The sequence below is a fragment of the Chionomys nivalis genome, chromosome 19 (assembly GCF_950005125.1).
Source record: "Chionomys nivalis chromosome 19, mChiNiv1.1, whole genome shotgun sequence".
Classification (NCBI taxonomy): domain Eukaryota; kingdom Metazoa; phylum Chordata; class Mammalia; order Rodentia; family Cricetidae; genus Chionomys; species Chionomys nivalis.
The window spans coordinates 45936918-45955370 of NC_080104.1; positions in this window are offsets into that span (position 1 = coordinate 45936918).

Here is an 18453-nt window from a genome sequence, read left to right on the forward strand (position 1 = left end):
ATATCAATGGCAGACTGAATAAAATTTTTTGATTGTTTTGATTGTAGAACATCCCTTGAACACAGAAACCAAAGGTAACATCTGAATATCTTGTGAGTGTGAGCAGGTAATAGCTAGAGAAAATGAAATGGAAAATTGGCTACATTTGTCTCACATTCATAAAATGGATCACTCTTGAAAGGAAGAAAATAAATTAGAAAATATTCACACTATATCTACATTGAAAACTTAATTATAAAGAATTTCTTTTCCTCTGGCTCCCTGAAGTAATGGATACCACTTTTCTTTGTTACTTTTATTTAATTTTAGAAATACATCACCTTCCTTGAAACTATTTTTTTTTAATTCATTGAAAGCCAACATAACCAGGAAATTGGGTTCTTCACAGAAGGCACTTATCAAACAGACTGTTTCAAATTGCTTTGGCTTGGACAGAGAGAGAGTCATTTTCAGTTCAAATACTATTTAGTTGAAAAGGAAATATTGCTTTTCTAATCCTGACCAAAATTCATTTCTCAGACTTGGAAAATCTGTCCTTCACAGACTGTTCCCATTAATATTTCACTTTCATAATGTTTGGAGATATTGTTACAAATGTATACACATGCAAATACATATGTGTGTGTGTGTGTGTGTATACCTATGCAGTATTCAGAAGTATCTGGTGCCAACATTTACCAGCAAATACCTTTCAAGCTGAGCAGATTTTTCACTTACGTATACAAATACATTTTTTCTGATTCCTCTGAAGATAAATACCAGGTAAATATTTGTGTAAATTATGCCTGTAAAGTCATCCCCAAAATGTTCCCTCTCAAATCAAAGATTTGCCAGCCAGTTTTCAATTTATTCATGAAACAGGTAGCTCTTGTATTAGGAGTTGACAATGGAATAGTATGAAATATTGTTCTTTTATATTAAAATAAACACAACTGAATATGGAATTTCCTTCCAATATTCTTCTGACAGAAGAAATTTTTCTACCTTGAAATAGCTCTGATTCTTCCTTGCATATTGTTTACTTCTGTTTTTACATTTTATTTAACTTTCACAGTTATTCACAAAGGGAGGGTTGGTATAAGTTATTCATCTACCTAAGTATTTCTCCTATCTGTTCTTTTTCTTGGGTTACTACCAATAGCTGAACTGTCAAACCTCATTTCAAATGTTATGCCTATCCCCTTATTTTTTTATACACACACACACACACCTACACACACACACACACAGCAAATGCTAACAGGGACACTCAATTTGATCCTATTCTTACAAAATTAAAGACACATAAGACAATAGAACATGGTGTTGAAAATACTAGGTATGAAACACAAAGTTTTTAAGGATATGTAGTTGAGCCAGAATTATAAAAATATAAATAGGATCTGGGTGTGCATAGAATATTGAAGGGAAGTGTTTTGTTTTGTTTTGTTTTTAACTTTCATTAAAAAAAAATATGAGATTAACAGGAAAGTGAATTCTCTAAAGCATCATGGGTAAATCCTGGTACTGCACCAAGAACAGAATTGTCCGTGTTACAGAAAAGAAATATCTTTCCAAGCACTTTTACTTCATACCGTTCAGTCTAATTGACCAGCAGAGTCAATCTACAACAGAAAGCAAGACATTGAAGCACAAGAATGGGTATCTCTGCTTATGCCACTGTGAGAATAGGCCACACAGCCAGGAAATGGCACACCTGGAATGGAATGTCACCTCTTCATTCACCAAGTTTATAAGACACAATGCCTTGATAATACGGACATCTTGGCCCAAAATTGTTTTGCTAGAGAATAGTAGCCCTGTCCAATCTGATGTGCAAAGTTTCTTGTTGGCAACTACAATTCCAGTTATTGCACCTAACAGTGTGAACTCTGTATTAATAGTGTATAAAGAATTTTATGAATAAATAAGTACTATTATATATGGTATTGTTTGCTATAATCTAGCTCTTGAATTCCTTCCCAAATGTGTTGCTATCTTGTGCCACAAGATTGTCCTAATGGAACTGATGCAACCATTAGGAACTACAGTTTAAAATTGTGCAGGGATTCTAAAGTTTCTTTAGTCAATGTTGGTGTGCTGTTTAAGGGGAGTATGGGGTGCTGGATCCTTTTTTATTTTTACTGCTTCCCAGACACACAAGACACATTTTGCTCTTCCATGAAATCTCTGTAATACCACCCAGCAATCTCAACAGACTCTTGGAATAAATCTGCTCAACCAGGGGCTAGAAGCTTTATGAAAATGTACTCTTACTATAGGCTAATTATCTCAATTATCTTGTTAAATCTTTGAAAATATTTCTAATGCAATCTGACATAAGCAAGAAAAACACTTATATTCACATCCAATTGCATATAATTCCTTAAGCAGATATTTTGCAAGCTAGAAAATCTATGCATGATTTGGCTGCATTGGTACACATCTACATCAAACTATAGTTCTGCAAATCTTAAAAATCTTGTGCCTTTATAAAAAGATGACCCTTTTAAAAAATAATGGCAATTTAAAGAAACATGAAGTGAAAGAATAGTGAGCAAGGCTTTGGGGTGATGAATTTGAGAGGAATTACTTTCTTCTAAGCTATATTCTAAATGTTTATCATACAAGCTGGCCTGAGTCAGCACTAACCTGGCAGGTAGAAGAGAAAGTGGAGATTATAATCTACTTAAGCCAAGGAGAAAAAAATAATGAACCAAGGAAGCAAGTAATAATATGACAAAATATAAGTTGGATGAGATATGAAATGTTTGAATTGAAATCTAAGGCCATGCTAGCCAAATTCTGAGTTCTGGGTAAAAGGGATTCTATCTGGGGGGAAAAAATAAGTGAATAAAACCTTGAGGTACAGCACCTAAGATTTACTTCTGGATTCACTATGCAGATCCATCCATGCGGCACACAGGCAAGCATACATACACACACACACACACACACACACACTGCAAAATAAGAAAATACATTCTCCATCAAAAAGCTGAAATACATAATGATTGATGTTATGTTAGACATGTATGCAATAAATAAGTTACCGAGTATGAAGCCATGTCGTGATCACCAACCACTGCATTTCACAAGCAGCCATATAGATTAGAATACCTCTAAACACCCAGAAAGAGAGAACTTGTTTGGAGAAAAATATGAGCAGTGTTTGTAGCTATTTAATGTGCTTGTAGATCATATGACAAAAGTTAACTGAATGTGTCACCTAATAGACACTTGCATCTGAGAAAACTTTCCCCCCTAATTGAACTAGACTTATTCTATGTCTTAGTATAAGCAATGGAGTCTGTAGCATAAACTGATAGACATAAAAATTAAAGGAAATACATATTTACTTTTTTTTGGATTTTTCGAGACAGGGTTTCTCCGTAGCTTTTGGTTCCTGTCCTGGAACTAGCTCTTGTAGACCAGGCTGGCCTCGAACTCACAGAGATCTGCCTGCCTCTGCCTTCCGAGTGCTGGGATTAAAGGCATGCACCACCACCGCCCGGCCTCATATTTACTTTGATAAACCATCTTTTTCAATGTGTCTTCTACTATCAGCAGGGTTTTATTTGTAAAAAATGAATAACCATTATCTGATATCTTAAATGCAACATACATATTGAAGTCATCTGACTAATTTTATTAGCTGTGTTATTGACTTTCCAAAGACAGGAAGAAAACAAAATCAAAACCACTGAATGTTATACCCACTCGTCTTTGAAGGCGAGTTTGCCAATTATTCACTCAAAGAAGAATTTAAAGCCTCCTGAGGCTAGAGGCTTCTATAAGAGCTCAGCTTCTTCCTGTCCCTTGTGTCAGTTCTTTTTACCCAAGACAACTGGCTTAAGTCAGAAACACCACTCCATTGGAGTCATCACACTCTAGAAAAAACTCAAAACCTTCCAGATGGAGAAATAAAACCTGAAATATCTGTAGTCAGAGCAAGATTATACACATAGAAGCAGAAACTATACATTTCAAAGTAAAGATAAAAGTATTACTTTTATTTGATAAAGTAGAAGAATGATAGACAAACTTTATCTTCTGAAAATAACCGACAAGATGGGGCTGGCATGATGGCTCGGCAGTTAAGAATATTTGGTGCTCTTGAAGAGGAGTTTCCAGCACTCACATGAAGTACCTCACAACTGCCTGTAACTCCAACTACAGGGGACCTGACACCTTCTCCTCAGGTCAAAACCTGCACGCATATACACAGATGCACACACACACACACACACACATACAATTAAAATTTAGCCATAGCTTGTATTATGAAAACAACATTTAACTCAATAATGAAAATTATAATAGATATAATTCTGATAAATCAACTAGCTATGCAAACTACGTTCTAACTATCAATTTTTAAAGGTAGCTATTCTTTCCTGTCATTTTTATGTGATGTGAAATGAAAATCTCTATTTCATTTTAACTTGTTTTTTTTCTACATTGGTGTTCTTTTATTCTAGTAAGTAACTCATATTATTATGATCTTCTTAGACATATAAAATATGGATGAGTAAATAAATGAAATAAAGCAAGCATCAAGCTTTTAGCATACAAAATCCACACAAAAGAAATTATATCATTCAAAGGCCCTCATAGTTTATTCAAATGAGCATTCTAAGTGAATTTTCTCTGGCAGTTGACTTCAAAAAGATTCTGGTGTAAATTCTTTAATGTGGATATGCTGATCCTGTTGCTCCTGAACACAATGCCATCTGCTATAAAAACTCCTCCCCAGACCTATCACCAACTTCCAAATGAAATGCAAAATAGAAAACAAACTGTTTCCATTTGTTTGATTTTTATTATTCATACCATGAGAGGCACAAAATTTACATATTCCCACGTATTCGCTGTGAATCAAATGCCAAGCAAATCGAATATGAATGCATGTGCCACACTGTGAATTGAATTCAACATGGGCAAACTCCTAAAATTTTTTTAATGTTACATTCACTTACAGTCATGAACCTAATATTTTCACAAGTCAAACATCTTGTGTAAGGTACATTTTATGAATCTTACACTTATGTAAAATACTCAGAGAACTTCATATAAGTAGATGCACCATGAGGTGCTGTATTAGATTCTGTCAAGAAAAGGGAATCCGTTGAAGAACTGGCATAACTGAATAATGAAAGTTATGTTAATGAAGGTACCTCTATCACTGCAGATATCGAAGGTAAAGTCATTATATAAGACTTACATGAGACATTAACATCAAGAGAAGAGCATAAAAGTATCTCTACTGTTTGTATACAATTTTTTAACCTTCATATAAATCTTAAATGCTTCAAATTCAGATATCTTTAGCAGTAACAGATTTTTTTTTTTTTTAGAAACAGAATAGTCCATGGATGATATAATTGAGAAATATCACTCTTCAGAAAGGATCTTAGTGCTGGTCACAAAACTCTGGTCAGAAGACACCCCCTGGCTATCAGTTTGTTTGTGATGTCAGGGTAAGTATCTACCAGTGCTGTGGAGAAACACTATGAGGAAAACAGATGGGGAAGGGTCCACTTTGTTATAGTCCTGGAAAGGGGAAGGAAGTATGAGGATGGCTTGTCACTTTGCATCTGCATTCAGGAAGCAGAGGGTGAATGGGAAGTGGAGCTGGGCTACAAAGCCCCTCCTAGCCTGCCCTCAGTGGCCCACTTTCTGCGATGAAGCTCTGCCTCCTAGAGGATCTACACCCTTCCTAAGCAGTGCCTCCTCTAATCAGGGGCCAAGTGTCCATATACATGAGCCTACGAGGGGAGATTTCTCATTCAAACCACACCTGTGTGCTAGTCACAGACTGTACCGTTCTAACCACAACATAGCTGATGACTAAGAGACCAAAGAGACCAAGACCTCCCTGTTTGTGTTCAACAGACACCTCCAGGATGAGAAACAATCTTTCCTAAATCCCTGATAAACCTGCCCTGGTTGGATGACGTTTGTGTTGGAAAATTCATGCCCAAGGAAGCGGTATTGGGGACTGTGGCTAAGTGAGATTGAGTGGATAGAGTGATGCCATTGTCATGGAATTGGTTTCTTTAACAGGATTGAGGTAGTTATTTTGAGAGTAGATTTCTTGTAAAAAGATGAATCTTGGGCCGTAGAGATGGCTCAGCAGTTAAGTTGGAACAAATTTGTATTTTTTGAAACCAATGTTATAGCAGAAATGACTCTACAAAGTAAGTACTCTTTAGACAGTCTCTGATATTCCACAAATGAAAAGTGCACAAAGAAAATGATCCAGCTTTTCTCGAGGGGGGGGGGATAAAGTAAACCATTTAACAGGTCAAGATCCCCATAAAATCAGCATATTTAATTTACTAATGATCAATTAAAAAGGAAACACACAGATATGAAAATGACTATTCACAAAAGTAAAATGAAAGAGCTGAGGAGAAAGTCACTGTTTACTCCTTGGGGTGGCAGTAAATAAATATATTTAGTATATACACAGATAACAGCACCTTTAATATTTATTGAGTGTTAGGTGCAGTGTAGGTTCTTAGAAGAGCGAAGAAAAATAAAATGCATGCCTATCCTCCTGCAGTGTGTGCTCTCAAAACTAGAAGTAGAGAAAAATAAGCAGAGGGTTTTCATTTTGTGTGAAAGAGAAAGAGTTAAGTTAAGAGAAATTGAGATCAGAACTGCTAATGAGTCAATGATGATGAAGATTTCTCAGAGGGCATCAGAGGGTATCGCCACTCACAAAGTACCGTTTTCAGTTGCAAATAAATTACTGGGGCTGGAAGAGTTGTTCCTTCCATAAAGCATTTGACATGCAAGCAAGAGGGTCAAAGTTCAGTCACCACCCACAGCAATATGCCCAGCAAGTAGAGCAAGGTTTTAAGCCCAGCTCCGGAGAGTCTGATAGAGACAGTGGGATCCTTGGTGTTCACTGCCCAGTCAGTCGAGCCTACTGGTGAGCTTCAAGCCAAGGAGAGACACTGAGTCAAAGGAGGTGAAAGGCGTTCCTGAGGATGACACTCCAATGTACTCCCAGATGTGTACACACACACATGCATGCACACACAGGCACACACATACACAATATGCACACATACAAACATGCAAGCACACACATGTTTTCCCTCGCTTTCATTATCCTTTATTACAGGTCTTACAGCAAAGCCTATGTGCTCACCCCTAATAGGAATTTTGAGTTGCCTGACATCAAGAATCCACTCTTAGTTCAGTAAATTCTCAAATGGTAGATGGCAAAATGGCTTCCAACTAAGCGGGTCAAAAGGCAAGAGCTAAGGCCTTTCCCATTGTGGCAGCCATGTTGAAACAGAGTAGTGGACTCTCCTTAAGGTATTCCATTCTTTAGAGACGAGACACAAAAATGCTAGGCCAGCTAGAATTTCTTTTCACTACAATGAAGAAAGTGAACTGGGTCTCAATAGAATGTTTTAAAATTGCTATTGAACGCACAGGTTGACACAGACTCTAAAGATAAAGTGTTTGTTTCATGAATGTGTATGGGTCCCACTATGTGTTTACTATGTGCATATGTATGCATTTGTTTTGTGTATGTGTATGTAAGTATTAGCGTGTGAATATGTGATAAATGCATGTGCATGTGCCTATGTGTATTTGTGTTTATGTGTGTGTGTTCATGCATGTGCCTTTGTGAAGTTGTCCTTGCTTCTCTCTCTCTCTCATTTTTCAAGGCGAGGTTTCTCTGTGTAACAGTCCTGGCTGTCCTAGAACTCACTCTGTAGACCAGGCTGTCCTTGAACTCACTGAGATCTACCTGTCTCTGCTTCCCAAGTACTGGGATTAAAGGTGTATGCCACCAATACCTGGCTAAAATATAAATATCTTAAAAAAATAAGTTTTAAAAAATCTGTCACCCGAATCATTACTAACTTGGCTTAGAAGCTGTTTTCTCTCCCTCAGTCTGATTTCTTAATTCCACAAGCCGGCCCATTGCCTTACATCTCTAGTCTCCATAATTGCAATTTTATGTTTATAAAAGTATCTTTCAAATAGTGGGTTATATGTCAATCTTCAGGTTTATGAAGATTACCATATTTTTGTCATGGAGAACATTATTATACCTTGTAGAGGTCATGTAGGATTCCCTCTGTATGCTATGAATACCATTGGTTAATAAAGAAACCGACTTAGGCCTGTGCAGGGCAGAATATAGGTAGGTGGGGAAAACTAAACTGAATGCTGGAAGAAAGGGGGCAGAGTCAGAGAAAAGCCATGGAGCCCCCACCAGAGTCAGATATGCTGAAACTTTGCTGGTTGACCACTGCCTCATGGTGATGCACAGATTAATGGAGATGGGTTAAATTAAGATGTGTGAGTTAGCCAGAAATACACTTAAGCTATTGACCACACAGTATTGCAAATAATATAGTTTCCGTGTGGTCATTTTGGGACTGAGCAACTGGGAACCAAATAAGTGGCCTCCTACAACATAGAGATATCATATTTTTGTTTATGCCTACGTAGCTCAGAGGCGACCAGAGTTCTTTCAGTAAACATCCTATATTAAACCATATGCAAAGTTAATCCATAATACTTCAATGACTGTTCTGCCTACTTAAACCCCAACACATTTGGATCCACTGAGAGTTTTATCAAAATACTATTTTAAAAGTCTTACCTCAGACAAATTAAATCTGAATCTCTTAATTTGTGGCCTCAGTGGCAGTATTTTCTCTAATTCCAACAAATGTTACAATGTACAATCATGACTGTAATCTGCCATTTATAAGGGGTATCACCATAGTGTCTGGGATTAAGATGTAGCCCTGAGCTGTTCAAACCAGACTGTGTACTGGAAAACCATCTCAGAGGTTTCTTAAATACAGGTTCCTAAGACCCCATGAAATTAGAATGTCCGGGGTTGGGATCCAAATATATTCCCCTCATGTTGGAGTCTGTGTGGGCCACTGCTTCAAAAGTTTCCTAATACGACTTATAATACTAGACATTTCAACAGAATATTTAGCCCAAATAATACCCTGTGAGTTGTCCCCAGTCAAATCCTTCACTGTCCCTCTCTGAGTGACAGAGTGTTCTTTTTGTTATTTTTTTTCTATTTTTTTCATTTTTGTTTTCTATTTCTCTTTTGCGATGGATTTCATCAAACAGTCTATGCTGGAATGAATCTCTCAATCCTGCCTCAGCATCCCAAATACTAGGATTACAAGTATGTGCCACCACAGCCAGGTCATAGGACTTCTCTATAAACCTGGGGTATAATCTCAAAAGGTATCTGGTAGGAACCAAAATTCTCAAATTTGGGATTATTGGTGAATTCTATTCTAGTTTTACAAGCTGTACACAAATAAATTCTTAAGTCTCACATAAATCTGAAATTAAGACATAGGATTGTAATAACCCATAGAGGAAAGACAATATCCAAATAGTATTAGCAGTCAAAGTCTTCTGGGGCATGTAAAACAACACACACACACACACACACACATACACACACACAGGTACACACGCACACACCCTGGAACACATGCACACTGGTCCTGCTCTGCGGATTTTACGCCTTTATAACTGCAGTGTAGTTAGGCATGAGTAATTTCTTTTTTAAAGATTTGTGAGTTCAGTAGTTGGCCAGGTGGTTGATTTAAGGCAAGGTACAGAAAGCAAGACCTGCTGTCAGGGTCAGGGAAGCTTAAATTGCATCATAGCCATGCACAGGACCTCTAGTGACCACTCAGATCACAGCAGGTGCTTTTACTAGAAGAGAAGCTCTCTGTTCTCGAATGATTCAGTGCAGTGCAGCAGGTGGAGATTTATAGCACGAACACCATGGAATGTCTGAAGAGTTGCCCAGGTCCCTTGCTCACTTATTTGTCATTTGCCTCTTTTCTGTCATCCATAGGAGACAACACAGAAGAATGGGAGCAGGATTTGAAATGGGAAGTTCCGGATTTTAGCTATGGCTCTAAACTTGACTACATATAACCCTGACTTTGGCGCTCTACCATTTATGCTTTTCAGTTCCCCTGATGCCAGTTGTAGACAATAACCCCACTGTATATGCCTCAGTGAGACTCAGTAAGAGAGCCACTCACCATTCAGTAATATCTCTGAATACAATTTTCACGAGGTTTCCCTGATACAATGAGAGTTCCTAAAAGTTCCTCTTCCATTCTCATTTATTTATTAATTTGTTTATTTGTTGACATGCTTGCTTATCATGCACATACTGAGTGTCCATTATATGCCAAAAATTGACCTAAGAGATAGGCATATAAGTACACAAAAGCTAGATAAGAGAAACTGATATGATTGGTCCCTCAGGATGCTGAGAGTCGCATCTTTGGCTTTTAGTGAATAATTATACAAATAGTCACTAGCTTACAGTTGAAATAAGAACTTCACAGGAGAGAAACCAGGCATAACATTGAAATTCTGACTAAGATTTCCCAGTATCTCCTCATTATCTAAGGGGAGAGACATTTAACTGTATTGATTTGTAAGGGAGAGACTGAATTATGATCCTGTTACTCTGTCCCACTAGACAAAATGACCTGTTCAAAGTTCCGAGAGAAGAAAGGTGGTTAAGTCACATATGAGGACTTAATGACATGAAAAAATTATAATCTAAAAATCCAGCGAGCAGGTGGGCAGGTGCAACGAGGACTGAGATTCGAGGTACGAAAGGGCAAGATACTTTTAGATTAACTCTAACTCCCTTGTGATGGACAATTTTAAGTTTTTATGTACTGTCAGTTGTAAGACGGGAGTGCCGGTATCGGGCTGGTGCTTTCCATACATTACTGGAGCTATAACATGAAGGATGCGCATGCAGTGAGTGCTGAGAGGGTGTGGAGAAGGCTAGGTGTGTGGGGACTGGAAATAATGGTGAGTTATGCTTAAATTCTGAGAGAGAGAAAGAACCACAAGGATTCCAGAGAGATTTGCACTGTGGACAGAATTCCTCTCATATCTGTCTTCGAGGGATTCAGTTGAGTGTCTGATCCAGAGCCATTAGTAAACAACACATGCTATTTTATTGCTGAACTGTGTTGTTGGATACTCTTCTTCCTCTCTAATACGAGTTACCTTCTACTCCTGGGAAATACACAGAATAGTAGAGGAATTACACACACACACACACACACACACACACACACACACACACTGCAATACTGTATAGTTATAACAAGTCCTCATTGCCTGTATCTCTTCTGCAGAATTCCAATGTGTGACTCTCCCTTTCATATGAAGACAACTCAGGTTCTAACCTTCCTTCAACAGGGTTTCCAGACTCCTGACAGTTCCTCATACAGTCCAGTGCCCTCCAGATCACCATACTTTATTTTAGTCTTGGATTTTAAAAACCAGGAAAATCAAGATGCTTCCTTCATGTGATTTAACTGCTGGAGATGCCAAGCCAGCATGAGCACAGCATCATGGGCTGCCCACACAGAATGATCAGCCTTCCAGTTGAACTTCTAGAACTGAGATAACCCAGATTATTGGTTTGCTAGTTAAATTTGTGTGTCAACTTGCTGGATTAAGGATGCCCAGATAGACAGTAAATATTTCTGGACATGTTTATAAGGATATTTAGGAATATATTAGCATTTAAATTAATAGAAAATGTACTGCTTGACCCAATTCAGCAGACATCTTCCTATCTCCTAATAGGCAGAGAAAGGGCAAATGCCTTTGTTTGCCATGAGAAATGTGATCTTCTCCTACTCTCAATCACTGGGCTCCTAGCTCTTCAGTCCTCCAACTAGAGAAAAACTAACACCATCAGCTCCCCTGAATCCCCAGCATTTGGACCTGAAATTGATTGTCACCAGCTTTCCTACTTCATTAGCTCATAAATGTCCCACTGTGGTACTAGTCAGGCTTCATAACCCTGTGAATGACTTATCAGAATAAATATCATCCTCTTCTACCAACATAGAAGAGTAGAGTGGGAGAAACAGATGCGAGGCACGAGGCTTTGAGATGCCATGAACAGGAAAACTACATAAGCCAAGTTTAAACTGTATGTTTGTATGTTTGCTCATCTGTGTGTAGGGTCTTCTCTCTCGCTCTCTCACTGTGTATATGTGTGTAGTACATATTGTGCATAGTGTATGTGTATGCATATATATGTGTGTTGTGTACTATTTGTGTGTATTTGTAAATGTGAATGTACATGGTGTATGTGTGATTGTGTGAATGTATATCTGTGTGTACAGTGTACAAGTGTATTGTGTGTGTTTGTTTTATATGCAAGTAGCTTGTGTGTATGTGTGTGTAGTACATGAGGTGTATGTGGTGTGTGTGTAGTATATGAGGTGTATGTGTATGTGATGTGGTTGTGTAGTATATGAGGTGTATGTATATGTCGTATGCGTGTCTATGTAGTGTTTGAGGTGCCTGTAGTACATGAGGTGTATGTGTATGTGGTGTTTGTGTGTGTATGTGTGTGTAGTATATAAGGTATATGTGTATGTGGTATGTATGTGTATGTAGTGCTTGAGGTATATGTGTATATGGTGTGTGTGTGTATGTGTGTGTAGTATATGAGGTATATGTGTATGTGGTATGCATGTGTATGTAGTGTTTGAGGTGCATGTAGTATATGAGGTGTATGTGTATGTGGTGTGTGTGTGTATGTGTGTGTGTAGTATATGAGGTGTATGTGTATGTGGTGTGTGTGTGTAGTACATGAGGTGTATGTGTATATGGTGTGTGTGTATGTGTGTGTAGTATATGAGGTGTATGTGTATGTGATATGCATGTGTATGTAGTGTTTAAGGTGCATGTAGTATATGAGGTGTATGTGTATGTTGTTGTAATAAGAGCGGCGGGGCTGTGTCCCCGGCACCCGGCCGCCCGCATGGCTTATGCCCCAAAATAATTACATGGAAACTGTATTTTTTTAATCACTGTCTGGCCCATTAGCTCCAGCCTCTTATTGGCTAGCTCTTACATATTGATCTAACCCATTTCTAATATTTTGTGTAGTACCACGAGCTGGCTTACCAGGAAAGATCTTAACCTGCGTCTGTCTGGAGTGGGAGAATCATGGCGACTCCTGACTCAGCTTCTTTCTCCCAGCATTCTGTTCTGTCTACTCCGCCTACCTAGTTTTCTGTCCTATTAAAGGGGCCAAGGCAGTTTCTTTATTACTTAACCAATGAAACAACAGATAGAAAGATGACCCACCTCCATCAGTATGTGGTGTGCATGTGTATGTAGTGTTTGAGGTGCATGTAGTATATGAGGTGTATGTGTATGTGGTGTGTGTGTGTGTGTGTGTGTAGTATATGAGGTGTATGTGTATGTGGTGTGTGTGTGTATGTGTGTGTAGTATATGAGGTGTATGTGTATTTGGTGTGTGTGTATGTGATATGTGTGTGTGTAGTATATGAGGTGTGTGTGTGTGTATGTGGTATGTGTGTGTGGTGTGTGTGTGTGTAGTATATGAGGTGTATGTGTATTTGGTGTGTGTGTATGTGGTATGTGTGTGTATAGTATATGAGGTGTGTGTGTGTATGTGGTGTGTGTATGTGGTGTGTGTGTGTGTATGTGTGTGTAGTATATGAGGTGTATGTGTATGTGGTGTGTGTGTGTGTGTGTGTGTGTAAATGCATGTGCTTATGTACCTGCACAGAAGCCAGAGGAAGATATCAGAAGTTCTGCTCTGTTACCCTCCACCTTACTCCCTTGAGACAGGGTTTCTCAAGGAACCTGTCCCTCGGCCAGATGCCAGAAGGTCTAAGACATCCTCCTATGTCTGCCTTGCAGCCACAATGCTAGGTGTACAGATAGGCTTGTGAATGATGTCTTAGTTCTTGGTACGAAGAATGTTTAGAGTCAAGATGGGAAGACAGACTAGGTGAAGAATAAGAGACAACTGTGGGAAGGAAAGCCAGCAATAACAAGACCACGGAGAACCTAACAGATCAGAGCAACATGGGTTATATTGCATATCTACGAAAGGTCTGCGAGACAGAAGAAGACAGATGACTAGAAGGGAGGGGTCTCCATGTCTCCTATGGGTATTTCCCTTGGAGAACCTGGACTACTTTAGTTGGCCACTCTTTGGGACGCTTTAAACATTGCCACTTGACATTTCTATCCTTCTCTATTGTGATCCACTCTAGCAAGGACTTGAATACAATATTTTGTTTTTATTGCTAACACTTTACAATGTAGTTTTTCATGTACAATTTTATTTGCTTTGCCCAAATCCTCTGTAAGGTAGGATTTATTACTTGAGTTTTAAAGATGAGGGGAAGAAATCAAACACCATCAGGGATTTGCTTGTTCTGCTCACATGGCTTAGGGAAGGAAAAAGTCACATAGTTCCATCTTTTTAATCTGCTCAAGAACAGTTGATACTGCAGAGAAACAAGTGTGTTCAGATATTAATTTGTGTTACATTTTTTCCTTACAAAATGCAGGTAAGCCTTCATGCAAGGGCATTTTATGAACCAAAGAAGCAGCTATAGGAAGAAAATTCACTGCTCTAAATATCCACAATCATTCATGCATTGATTCACTCATTTCATCAATACAGTTTTGATATCCTTGTAAGATCCACAGGGGCTCTGGAACGGTTTGGAAAGGAGGGAGAGAAAACAAGACCAGCACATCAATATGAAGAACATAGGACAATGCTGGGATGTATACCATGAACAACAGTAATGAAAAGCCATCTTTAGTGGCCATGTGGTGGCCAGCATTAGGTTAGATGCTAGAGAGATTTTCTCGCAGGCAGAGATGTTCAAGCTGTTTTCCAGTTGTAAGACTGAAGCAGTAAATAATCAAGTCAAATGCAGAGACTCACCTCCCGGCAGGAACAAACAGCAGGACAGAGAACAAAGAGTGTTCTCCCAGAACAGAGAAGAAAGTCTACTGTTTTGAAGGAGAATGGAGAGAAAGCAATGTGAGGGGCAGTAAAACATTCATAAGGAGAAAAGGAAAGTTTCATAGAGGGTCAGACAGGAGAGTGTATCGCCTTGGGATATTATTCCTGTGGCCAAGAGGCCTGATTACTTTATGTGAAGACAGGTTCTGATTTAGGTCATAGGCATAAAGAGAAACATTGAGGGAGAGAAAAAAATTAAAATAGTCAAGGCAAGAAAGTGTAGATGTGTGGTAATCAACCTTCCATCTCTGAAACCTGGGGAGTCTTGTCCGGGAGGATTATTTTAGCTCTGGGTCTGAACTAAATACTTGGTTCTGCTTCACCCTGGGTTCACGGTGAGATGGAACCTTATGGTCTTGTGAATGTATGGAATATGACCCCACCTCCAAGTAGAGAATTCTAGGGGTGGGAGATGGGGCAAAATGGAAGGCACAGCTCCCAAGATCTACTTCCTGAAGTTGGTCCCCTATAATCCAGGCTCTCTAACATCTCCAAAATAACAGTAACAGCCAGAAAGCAACTCTTCAATAAAGACCATAATGAGCCCATGGGGAAAATGTTATCCAAATCACAAGGCCCCAGCTTAGACCAGGATAAGTAATTGAAGAGGTAGGAGGTGTGAATTATTAAGATCTGGGTTTTAGAGGCAAAATTAACAACACTTGCCAAGACACTACGTAAGGGCTGTGGAAGAAGTAAGGACAAGAGAAAAAGAGGCTATTTCCTCTTTTTCTAGTTCTTGTGTTTTCTCCTGAGTGATTCTAGGTTAGTGGTCAAAATACAGAGATTTTAACTGAGACACAAGGGGAAATGTGTGGAGTAGATGAGAATTTTGAGAAATTGAGAGTTTTATTTTGTTCAAGATATAGTCAAGAGGTATACATCATAGGTGTGGAGACATCACGAATTTACTTTCAGAAGTCAGTAAGACTGTATGAAATACTCTGGATGATGTTGAGAGACAGGCAGGATGTTTTTGAAGCAAGTGAGGTTCGGGGCTTTTTCCAATGACAGACAATGTTGGAGCTCTGTAGAATTCAGGAAGAGCAAGAACGTGAGACTCAAAACCACCTCTCAGTCACACTCCCATGGAGGGCTTGGCATGTGAAGCAATGGATACTTTTCCTATACCGTGAGTATGAACCAAGTTTAAAGAAATTTCAGTTATTGAAATATATCCAAATGCATTCAGCAGATAGAAAGCAACAGAGTTTCAGAACCTCAAGGAAGCATGTAGAACCACAACAGAGATTATCCTGACTAATGAGTGTGGGTGATCAAAAAAGAATAATAGGACAATCCCAAATAGTCTGGGCCATCGCAGACTTAATACAAAGAAACCATCACATAGTCAGAGAAAAATAGGGTCACAGACAAACCTTTAAGAACACTGAGAGTGCAGATTAGAGCCTGGCCTAAAACAGATTATCAGAAAACCATAGACCTCAGGCCCATGCCCCAGCCCCTGTTCCATAAAATTCCAGAGACTGCATACTTAAATGTATTCATAGGATAAGCTGGGAAAAAATAAATATTCATGAAGCTTTGTAGAATATTTAAAACAACAGAATAATAATCTGAAGAGACTACAAACAGGTATCAGTCATGCCATCTTTCAAAGCAAAAGTAAGTGAAACACAATTTTCTTCCAAGCCCACAGATGGTAGCCTAGGGAACCACACGATCTCCGCACCCTGAAGAGTAGCCTGAGTGAGTTTTATGACCCTGCTCTTCCAGGAAGTTTGCAGAGTGAGAAGAAAGCTGTGAATGAGCCAAGGGGTACAGGCCATAAGAAAACGGATGGCGGAAAAACAGTGGGACTGTAAGAGCAAACACATCTTGTTAATGTCCCACACAACAAGGACTGGATTGAGGAAAAAAACTCCTGATCATTTCAATAGAGGAAGGGCGGGTGTGGATTCCAAGCAAAATATGCGGTAGTCATTAGGGGGACACTCAGATTGAATGGCAAGCACGTTAACCTTGAACATATGCGAACCAAGAGCCTCTTCTGCGACTTGGAAACTAACCCTGTCTATGACCTTGTACTTGGTGGAGATGTTGGATGCCTCAGATCTGACTCTGAGCTCCAGATACCTCTCATTTGCTTTAGGTACTCTGCCACAAAGAACAGCTAGTTAGGCTCCACCTACTTTGCACACCCAGTCATGGTGTCTCCAGTACTGATACTGGTTTAGTGCATGGAAAAGTCACCTGGTAGCCACTAAGAAACTATTTTCAGAATCAGCAAAATACTTAGGTCTGAGTTGAGCACAAAGAATTATTTTCTTCTAGGTGGGAATATGGACGTATTGAAACTTTTAAAAGATTCTCTCATAAGGTATTTCTTTTTCTCCCTCTAGCTACAGTCTGTACAGCACAAACCTAACACACAGTATTTTTCTGCAAGTGCATGGGAAGTAAGTTCACCCACTTTACCTTCGTTCAGCTAAAATAGAATTTATACAAGTACATAGAAATAAAAGCATTCATTCCCTCTAAAGCATCCCTCTCGTTTAAAGATTCAGGTAGGCTTCTGCTAGTGTAGAGTTAGGCTCAATAACTACCGGGTGTCTTTGGTGTCCAGATAAAACCTTGACTATGTGCTTCAGAAATGCCATCTTCTGGGTGTAGGAGGACTTTCTTTTTCTGTCATTCACTGTTAGTTTTACATTTAAATCTTCCACCCCTACCCTGAGGTCGTTCAGATCATATTAACAAACTTTCATTTTGGATTTTTTTCATTCATATTTGAGGAAATTGTAACATGGAAGAGAGCTCATAAAATAATAAACTACTCTCAGAAAAAGAAACATATAAGGTATTCTATATTTTAAAAATATACTCATTCTTTCATAAATAAAGCATATAAATAAGGATAAGGAAAAGACAATGGACATATGCTCTAAGACAAGAATGGAAGGCAGGTATTATTGATGGTGATGTAAATTAGCCCAACCTCTGTGAAAGGTACCTTGACAAACCCTAAGTAGAACGTTCACATGAATTTTTGGTGTGTGCACAAAATGAATTGCACATGGCTGGTCATTGCAACAATATTACATCATCAAAAGAAGAGTCTAAATGAGATTCTCACTAAATGAACTATGATATAAGCATATATTGGCATTAAATATAATGATATACTATATGAGGCAATTTGTGCATATTGAGATGAATATATTCCCCAGATAGACTGGTAAATGAAAGTAGCATGAAGCGAAACAATACCGTGGTATCTTCTCACTCTTGTTTAGAATAAAGAAGAAAATAGAATAGATCTGGAAGAATCCTGGGGACAATAGCTGCCTATGGATTAGGGTATTAAGAAGTGGAAGCTGAGGGAGGCGGGAGACTGGCTCAACAGTTAAGATCACTTGCTGACCTTGCAGGGAACCCACATTCAGTACCCACAGGGCATCTCACAACCCTCAGTAACTCCAGTTCTAAGGAAGCTTGTACCCTCTTCTGGCCTCAGTTATCAGGCATGCATGTGAGCTGAATAAATACAGACAAATCTACATACATATGAAATCAAAATCAAAAGTTTTTAAAGAAATGAATATGAGATAGTATTTATCTTAGTATATTGT